Below are 10,202 nucleotides of genomic sequence, written 5' to 3' on the forward strand. Positions count from 1 at the left end.
CGCCCCCATAAACAGCAATTTATCTCCTCGGGGTACTGAGACGGTAAAAAGTATGAGATCAAAGCCCTGGATCTTAATCACAAACTTCAAATCTTTAAAGTACAATGGAGTCGGATCCAGTCTTTAACCATTCACAGTTCACGTTCTTCGTCAACAATGGACAACCATGCAGCCTCCTTGTATTCACATTTTTCGTATTATGGAAGTAGAAGATGAATATTTGATTGTTGGAGCCATCTCTGACACATTTTCCCCGCTAGAAATGGAAAAAAGATTCCAGTTTAAAGGCTGTGACTTGTTTTCATCATAGAGCCAAACGGGCCTGGTTGCATTATTTTTTAAAATTATCAGTAGCTTTTCTGTGTGTGATTAGAACTAGCTTGATGCTGTAACGTCGCCAGTTAGAGAACTTTGCCGATCCCAAACAAGGGGCCAAAAATACGCTCGGCGTGGATTGAACTACTCGTTCTAGTTTGAAACCCCCACTATCCTCCTCCCTCCTCCCTGTCTCCCCACTCCCCCAAGTCCCGCTCAAAATTCACCGTCTCCTCGTCGCTGGACAACTGCTCTGGCTGCTTCCCGCCGTCCGCTTCCCTCTCGGGTTCCGACTCGCTCTCGCGGCCAGCCCGCCCTCAGCCTCAAAACTCACCAACTCCTGGTCGCTGGCCGTGTCCGCACACCAACGTCTAAGAACTTCTTCATGTCATCATCTTCCCCCTTCTCTAGGCTGCATTGCAAAATAACTGCTGTCTCTGGAAAACTTCTCAGCCGGCCGCTCCCCGCAGCCCCCTCCCTCCGTCGCGGTCCTCAACCGTCTGAGAAATCCCTGGCCTTCCACTCGTGGTCCAGAGGTAACGGTGTTCGCCTCTCATCAAATAGGTCCCGGGTTCGAATCCGGATAGCGACGGAAAATTGTCTTCTCTAAAATTGTCTCCTTTCACCTCTTTTCGTGCTCTCTAGCAAATGTTATATCGTCTGCTTTCGTGTCCACTTTCTGCCCCCACCCCGTCACCGCCTTTGCCCCCTCCTCTGGACTCTTAACTTTTAATGCAGTCTTTCTACTGCTACTCCTTGGCTCCTTATTACTGATGTCTTTCTGGTAATGAACCTTGTGGGCGAAAAATTTCGGAGGTCTCGTGTACAAGTTGCACACTTTTAAGATCATTTAGTGGTCCAGAATCGATTACAGTAGGCTTCGGCCACCACCCGGACAAAATTAATAATTTCGTACCAACTGGAAATGTTTAAGGTGTCCCGCACGCTTATATGACCTTATGCAGTTCCGAGCGCCGGACAACACTTTCCACCCCCCCCCCCCAAAAACAACAACAAAAAAACAAAAACAAAAAAGAAGAAGAAGAAGAAGAAGAAGAAGAAGAAGAAGAAGAAGAAAATTTTTGGGGGCGAGGGGGGGTTCGGGGTGTAACCCCCCCCCCCCCCCCTCTTAGAGTGTAGGGAGCACTCAGTCATTTCTCAGCAGTTAGTAAGTAAGTAAGTAAGTAAGTAAATAAGTAAGTAAGTAAGTAAGTAAGTAAGTAAATAAGTAAGTAAGTAAGTAAGTAAGTAAGTAAGTAAGTAGGTAAGTAAGTAAGTAAGTAGGTTAGTAGGTTAGTAGGTAAGTAAGTAAGTATGTTAGTTTATACAGTGTTTAAGGACATTGGCCCACATCCCATCATATAAAACACTCATTTGTCAAATAAAGTTCCCATAATTAATAAGTACAGGTTGTGCACATATCTCTTATCATGGGTCAAACATTGCATATTTCTGTCACTGGGCCGAGTCAGGCAGGGAGGAATTAACAATATCTTTTGGTGGATAAAATTTGGACAGTAGAAAACATAGTGAAATTCATCGTAAATTTCATGAGAGTTACACCTCTCACTTAAAGGTGAATTGACCTCAGCGACATCTACAGAAAGTGTGTTGATCATTGTGTACAGGACACAGAGGAAGAAGTCTGTCTCAGCTGTAAGTTTGTTTTTTCTTACAATTCCCTTTCCAGAAGTAACAGAGTATATTATCATCAACCCTCACGGTATTGGAACTGTAGTGTCATAGCTTTGTTATAAATTTACAGCCCGCCTAAGTCACCAAAACTGCCTCAAGACTCAAACACAGTTCTAGCGATCGTTGTTTGAGCCGCAAAAGTTGAAAGACGCGGAGGCGTCTCGGCGGTCTAATACGGGGTGTACATTGGGGGATCATGTCGGATCGGGTCGGATGGGGTCGGATTGGTTTACTAAACAGATTGAGGGCGCAAAAAGGCTATCGTGGCACAATCCGATCGCGCCCGGCTCGTCGCCTAAAAAACAAACGGGTAGTTTGTTTGTTGTGTATCCTAATACGGGGTGCCCTCTGCCCTGTATTATTCAGGGTGCCCATTGCGGATTGGATCGGGTCGGGTCGTTTGTTTTTGAGGCAACAAGTCGGGCGCGATCGGCTTATACCACGATAGCCGCTCTGCGCCCTCAGTCTGGTTAGCAAACCGCTCCGACCCGACCCGATCCCTCAATAGGCACCCTGTCTTATGCGTGACCACATCGCATCAAAATTTTCATTCGCGTGCGACAAAAGCGACAAAACTTTCGCCTTATGCGCGACGCGACGCGACGTTTAGCCGCGCTAGACTGGCAATTCATAGAAGAGAGACAGTGGCGAATTGTAAAGTCAAGACGGACAAGGAAGTGGAAAGACGTGCTGTTTTTGCACAAAGTTGAGAAAAGACGTGCCTTTATTTTGTAGGTTCATGTTGTCGTTTGTTTGTTTTGTAGTTGTTTTTTTGTTGTTGTTTTTTTGTTTGTTTTGTTCTGAGGTTTTTATGGGGGGGGGGGGGATTGACATAGTCGGAAGATGAGCTGTTTTTTGACATAGTCGGATGTTGCCATGTTTGCGGCGACTAAAAAACCCAAAGAAACATAGCCTCGTTATCGGCAAAAATATGTTCCTATTCTGTTCTAAATGTTACAAAATTTTACAACAACAAGAAGCAACATGAATACGATGAAATATGCTTTTATTGTATTTCTGCTTTTAAAAAACAACACTGTATGTGATGGTTCAAAATGTGTGGTCACATGTCTTTGGCTTGTTGCTGATGGGACAAAAGTGTCCTCTACGTTGTTATAGTGGTAAAGAAAATCCGCTTACTTACTCTACAGTAAGTGAACAAACTATAGCTTACTTATCCTCTAATACCTTTTTATTAGTGAACAAACTATAGCTTACTGACCCTACAGTAAGTAAAGAAAATCCGCTTACTTACACTACAGTAAGTGAACAGACTATAGCTTACTTACTCTACAGTAAGTGAACAAACTATAGCTTACTTACTCTCCAGTAAGTGAACAAACTATAGCTTACTTATCCTCTGATAAGTGAACAAACTATAGCTTACTTATTCTCTAATAAGTGAACAAACTATAGCTTACTTATTCTCTAATAAGTAAACAAACTATAGCTTACTTATCCTACAGTAAGTGAACAAACTATAGCTTACTTATCCTACAGTAAGAGAACAGATTATAGCTTACTTATCCTCTAATAAGTGAACAAACTATAGCCTACTTATTCTCTAATAAGTGAACAGACAATAGCTTACGTATCCTCTAATAAGTGAACAGACTATAGCTTACTTACCCTCCAGTCGCTGCCTCTGTATGGTAGAGCAGCTCACTTGGCGTCCATTTTTATACAGGGTAGGCTAGCCTCACCGACATACAATGATAAGACACTTTTACAAACAACAATAACAACAACGGAAAACCAAAAACAACTAAAAAAGAAACCAAACAAAAAAACAACTGAAACAGCACTTTTCACTTTTGCTAGCACTTTTGCTAAAGGCTTATTGTTGTAGATGGGTATGGTGCCAGAAGATAACGCACAGAAAACAGAAATGTGAGGCAGTGTGGTGAAATCAGGCGCTCGTCAAAATACAGAAATCGGAGAAACAGGCATTTTTCCGCCAGTTTGGAAATTTTTATCAAATTTTTATTTTGTTTTGGCTCAATCTCTGTTATGTCCATATAAAAACACATTTACATGTGAATTTTACTGAAAAACATTGATTAAAGGCACAAAATATGTCATTTTTTCTGTTTTCGAGGACTTTTCATCTGTTGGAGTTGCCAAACTTTGGCGACCATTTTTTCGCTAATTTCATTATTGCTTCAATCGCAAATATCTTTAGTTCTATTCAAGATAGATGGATATTTATTTCATAGAAAGCAAGGCAAATACATCTGCTTTCAGATGATACCAATAACTCCACATGCCCAAAAATTGACGAGCGCCTGATTCCAGCGCGTCGTGACAAAAATGAGGTTTTCAGGGAATTATAATGAGACGGGTCTCTTCAAGCGGATCTGTGGCGGCAAGCAGGATTCGGGCGTTTATCGCTTGCACAAAATTTTGAGATAATGGTTTTTCTGGGGGGGGGGGGGGGAGTCAAGAATTGTCCGGGTTTACGGTATGAGATGAAAAGTATTGTAAAAACAACAAGCATTTATGTCAGCAAGACCGTGGGAAAACTAGACAATGAGGGTTGCATCATGGTGGGTTGTAGAACATTGTCAGAGAATCTGCGCAGTTATATAGAAATACATACATTTTAGCGTGTTCTTCCAACTTTCTGCTGACGAGTGCTCTTTGTCTGAAATTGAGCTTTAAACAAAAATTATATATTGCATCATTTTGTGTTGCCGGGTGTAGTTTGAGAATCTACACAGTTGCAGGGGAAAACAAAGTGTTTTCAGGAGCCGTTCTGCTGACGATGCTTTTTGGTCTGAGGTTGAGGTTGAAACGTGTAATTATAAAGTCCTTGTGCGAGGTTAAGTCTGTTTGTTGATTTATATTGTACATGTATAATATATGTACACATGTATGTGTGTATGTGTGTGTGTGTGTGTGTGTGTGTGTGTGTGTGTGTGTGTGTGTGTGTGTGGGTGTGTGTGTGTGTGTGTGTGTGTGTGTGTGTGTGTTTGAAAGAGAGAGAGAGAGAGTCAGTGAGTGAAAGAAAGAGAGAGAGAGAGAGAGAGAGAGAGAGAGAGAGAGAGAGAGAGAGAGAGTGTGTGTGTATGCGTGTGTGTGGTAGTGCGTATTGAGAGGGGGGGTTAGTCTAAAAGTGATATAAACATTTGTGAGACATCGTTATGAAAACTGGCGCTCTTCAAAATAATGAAATCGAAGAAAATGACACTGTTCTTCTTGTTTGACAATTTGTATCGAATTTTAATATTTTTTTGGCTCAACACCTTTTATGTCCATTTAAAAACATATTGCTGTGTGTATTTAGGACTTAAAAACGTTGATTAAAGGCACAAACAAAGATGTGAATTTACAGTTTCCAAGGAATCTCAAGCTCTGGAAGTCAACAAAGTTTTGAGGCCATTTTTTCGCTGATCTTACCTCTGAAACCAGGTGACCCTGACCTCCTTCCTGGATTTATAATAAAGATAAATGGGTAATTTTTTTCATCGAAAACAAGACAAACGATCAAGCGTTGAGGTGATACCATTAACTCCATTTTCCTAAAAAATTGACGAGTGCCTGATTCCATCGCGTCGTGACACATAAAAACTCTACCAGTTGACCGTGTCTGATCGGGTCAGGTCAGGCAAACCACCCCAGCTGGAAGTTTTTCTTACAGAAATAGGTAAAGCTGAACTTTGACTTTTACAAGATGTATCGAGCCCCTCCTCCACCTCCCCTCTCTTCCCCACCCCCTCCCCTTCTTCCTTCCCTTTCCATCCCTATCTTTACCCCTACCACCTTTACTTTTCTAGCTCCACCCCTTTCCCTCTATCTTCTTTTCTCCCCCCCCCTACCCTTCCACCTCACTTTCACCCTATCCCTACTCACTCATCCCCCTCCCCCTTCCCTTCCTCCCCCCCCTTGCCCCTATCCACAGTATTGCAGGTCGGAGAGGATAAATTGGTTCCTAGCCTGAGATGCAAAGAACCAGTGCTCTATAACTTGTTCACTTTCGTCTGACCATGTTTAAAACAAGATTTTAAAAATCGCCCTGTTCAATCTTCCCATGTCTTTGCATGCGGGTCTGAACGTTGGATGACTGACAGAATCTAAAACCCTATTAATGAAGGTCATTGCAAACTGCGGTACTAACATATTTTCTTTTATGTACGCCCGCTGCTGGTAAAATATTAATAAAGGGTTTACAGATACTTAATCATAAAAGTTGACACATTTTGCTATATACACCACACTTTAACGTATGCCTCTAAATACGTACTTTTTCAAGACTTCTGCGGAGATGTCTAGACAGTTTGGAACGAAATCTATAAGCTTAGACTGAAATGATAAGGCCGGGTAGTGTTGCCGTCTCAAAATGAGCAAGTTGAAGGCAAGGCTGCTGTAAATAATTTATTGTATGTAGTGATTCTTTGTAAGCACCCAAAGGGCAGATTTTTTATATAGATCTAGGTGCCAAATAAAGAAACCTTTTAATGCTCTCACTGGATCAAGATTTTTTTTAAATTGTGTTTGGTGGCTGGCCTACAGGAGTGCCATGTAGAGAGTCACGTCCATTGATAAAGTAGCAAATAAGCTAATTTCTTAATTATTCATTTCAAAAAATGAAAGTGAACAAGCGAACGTGCGTTGCCTTGCATGCGAAGGTTTGATATTATCACAGTAACTCATCCAACACTACAGGTGTCTGTGGTGTAGCAGTTTGGTGTTTTGCTGTTGCATGTAAAAAAGCGTGGGTTTGATATTTAGTAGTAAGAATATTTACCGAGTATATTCATTTATTTGCTGGGAAGTTGAACCCCTCTCTGTCTATAGGTTGGACTTACAGGCAGAGTAGAAGCAGCCAGCCTGCCTCCTAATTCCTGTTAATTGTGTCGAATATTTTTTTTTGGGGGGGGGGAGGGGGAACATCTACAATTCCAGTTACAGAACTCTTCCAGATGTGGAGGAAGTATTGATTCTCCTGGAGCAAGATAATCCCTACCAGTATCACTGTCAACATTATTGGGACAAAAATTGAACATCTTCAAATTCTTAGCTATAACGCTTTTGTTAAGAGGATTATTTTTTCCTTGGAATCGGATTAGCTTGAGACCAAACAAAATTCCCAACAATATCGACAACTTTCTGGGAGGGGGTTTGGGGGGGGGGGGCGTCCTCGGCAACCCACGAGAATGATTATAGATGAAGCCACCGGTACTGGTAAAAATATTATGTTTCTTTTCTCGAAAAGGTTGCCCTTTTAAAAACAATATTTTGCTTCTGTTCTGTGAATATATAATGCATGTAATTCTTTTTAGAAATCATTAAATGCGCTTTGGTAATGTACATTGACGCTGACAATCCCAAAACGTACCAGGCTGAAAGGTATGAAGCGTGCAAACATTGAATATAATTTACGAGGTATATAAATGGTTTGCGGTATAGTAATATAATAAATATTGTTAATGGTTTACACTGACGTCCTGTTCCGTACTGTTCACCTCCGTCAGCTTGCAACAGCTAAGACAATTTAACGCAAGACGGTTTTGCAAGCCATCTTTTCCGAAAAAGAAATAATCTTGACCTAATTTTGGACTAGCACGATTTGCGACTAGTACCATCGGCTTGTCACCATTGACAACCTTTAAGAATGTTTTCAGAGAGTATAAAAAGTATCTCAAAGAGAGGAGTGAACCGTCTTGTAGTGTTTGTTTGTCTTTGTCTCCCAATAGAGGAATGAACTACAGGGCAGGGGCTCTGGTGGTCTAGACGCACGGTGTTCACCTCTCATTCATTAGATCCGGGGTTCGAAACCTGAAAATGGCAAAAAAAATTATTGTCTAAAAATGTTTCTCCTTTCACCTTTCCTGCTCTCTAATCATGTTCTGTCGTCTGCTTTCGTCTCCACTTTCTGCCTCCTTTTTGCCCCCCCCCCCTCCTCTAAAACAGATGAAGTTTTATCGCGTGCACACCAACGCCCAGCATTTTGGTCCCGTATAGTTGTTTGTTTATGTTTGTCATGTTGTGTATTATTCATGTATTTATGTATTGATTTAGGGCGGGTTTTTTTTTTAGCACAGTTGGTATCATGAAGGACAACGTATCGGACGGCACTGGTTCGAATTGTCAACGACGCGCTCTTGAACGGGTGTTGTTTATTTGGGAGTTTTTGGCTAGGTCCGAAAAGAGATGAACGTCACATTCAGATGTCCTGCCTCTTAAATAACCTAACAGTGTTGAAAGGGACGACAAGAAATCTATACAACCACAACTCATACAACGACCTGTATTAATTAACGTTTATATTATTATGTGATTTTGTATGGTTTACATTTCCCAATGGTTCTAAGAAGTGGAATTTATTTTTATTTATTCATTTATTTATTTATCTATTAATATGATTTATTTATTTATATATTTATGTATTTTTTTAATTAATTTATATATTTGTTTATTTTATTTATTTTCAAATATTTTTTTACTGGTTTGCTTTTTTGTTTGCTTGCTTGTTTGTTTATTTATTTGTTTGTTTGTTTATTACTCTTGGAAAAGGAAACACGTGAGAAATCAAGAAGTACCAAATACAAAAGGCGGATGGGATGAGGGGCAAAGAGGATAATGAGTGGGTAGGGGTAGTCTGACGTATGGTCTGGGCCCCTGTTTAGCGCAGGGCTGGGAAATTTTGTTAATGAACCTCGGCACTGTCGGGGGAACTGACGTCACAACTGTCAGGGCTAGAATTTTCTGGTTTGAAAAACACACCTTTGTTGACGTTTGAAATTGGTGACTGTCACTGACAATGTGTTCAGAACCAAACCATTTTGGTCATCCAATTGGAGCATTGCACGCACCTCTAGACTCACTCTATTTTGCTGACGTCATCAGTCGCATATCCAGGCTCCAGTTTACCCACTTGACGTCACACAGGAGTAAAAGATGAATCGCTGCCTCAGAATTACAAAGTTTTATCTGACATTTTTGGCCGTTTTTAGTTACTCAGACCATGGGGGGCTCGCGTGGCCTAGAGGTTAAGGTGTTGGCCTCTCATTCAAAGGTCCCGGGTTCGAATCCAGGCAGCGACCGAAAAATTTTCTTCTCTAAAATTGTCTCCTTTCACCTCCTTTCCTGCTCTCGAGCAATATTCTGTTGTCTGCTTTCGTCTCCTCTTTCTTCCCCCACCCCCTCGCCTCCTTTGCCCCCTCCTTTGGGCTCCTGACTCTTTCTGCAGTCTTTCTACTGCTACTCCTTGACTCCTTCTTACAGCTGTCTTTCTGCCACACCCCTGATCTTCTGGTAGGAAAGATCTACACCTAGCCTTCTTGGACAAGGGCGAAAAATCTCAGAGGGCCCGTGTGCAAGTTGCGCACGTTAAAGATCCCGTGGTGGTCAAAAATCGATAAGAGTAGGCTTCGGCCGCCACCCGGGCAAAATTCAAAATTTCTTACTAACTAAAAGTATTAGGTGTGTCCCGCGCGCTCATATGACCTTATGCAGTTGCAAGCGCCGTAAAACCCTCTACTATTAAAAAAAATTTAAAAACTCAGACCATGAGGTAGAGGTCCGAAACCAAATGTTCTATCTGCTCTATCAAAATCGTAACATTATTCGGAGTCGTTATCAAGATGTTTAAAGAACTGAAATTTAAAAGCCTGATATATTGTGAAACTCATACTTTTTACGTCCAATTTCTCAAACTAGGTACTGAGTAGATAAGCCTTTGTAATGCTAAAGTAGTGACATGTATTATATATAGTGGTTGGTTATTGTATATATTTAACGCTCCTTTCATCTGTTAGGTCAATTCACAGCCGATACCTCCAAATTGGTGGAGATCTTTTTAAAAAATTCAAGAACGCTCTCTTGGGGGGGGGGGGGGGGTAAACCAATGCCCTCCGCTTCGTTGTCCAGCATGATACCAACTCTGCTAGCAGATTGCTTCATGCATCAATAATAAACATATGATCATGATTGTAGTTCCTGATCATGGACTTTCGGGTTAAAAGCTACTTCAAGGCCGACATTTCTTATATCGCACTAAGGAAATGAGTGATTAAATGACGACGAGAGGTGTGTATTGTAATGCCAGGTTCCTGCGCTCAGTTGTTTTACAATATTCTGTTCGGGGCTGATTTTTTTTTTTATCCGGTTTGAGCTTAATGAACGGTGAGCGAGGGGAAAGAGAGAGAGAGAGAGAGAGAGAGAGAGAGAGAGAGAGAGAGAGAGAGAGA

At 41.4% G+C, this 10,202-nt stretch overlaps 1 protein-coding gene across 1 annotated transcript in view; it reads right to left on the reverse strand.

The window, feature by feature from the left end:
• The window catches only part of LOC101852923 (fibrinogen C domain-containing protein 1-like), a 49,345-nt gene that overhangs the window by 4,386 nt on the left and 34,757 nt on the right, over window positions 1–10,202 (reverse strand). The gene's annotated exons all lie outside the window — the stretch shown is intronic.

The sequence above is a fragment of the Aplysia californica genome, unplaced genomic scaffold, assembly GCF_000002075.1.
Source record: "Aplysia californica isolate F4 #8 unplaced genomic scaffold, AplCal3.0 scaffold00157, whole genome shotgun sequence".
In the NCBI taxonomy this organism is placed as follows: Eukaryota; Metazoa; Mollusca; class Gastropoda; order Aplysiida; family Aplysiidae; genus Aplysia; species Aplysia californica.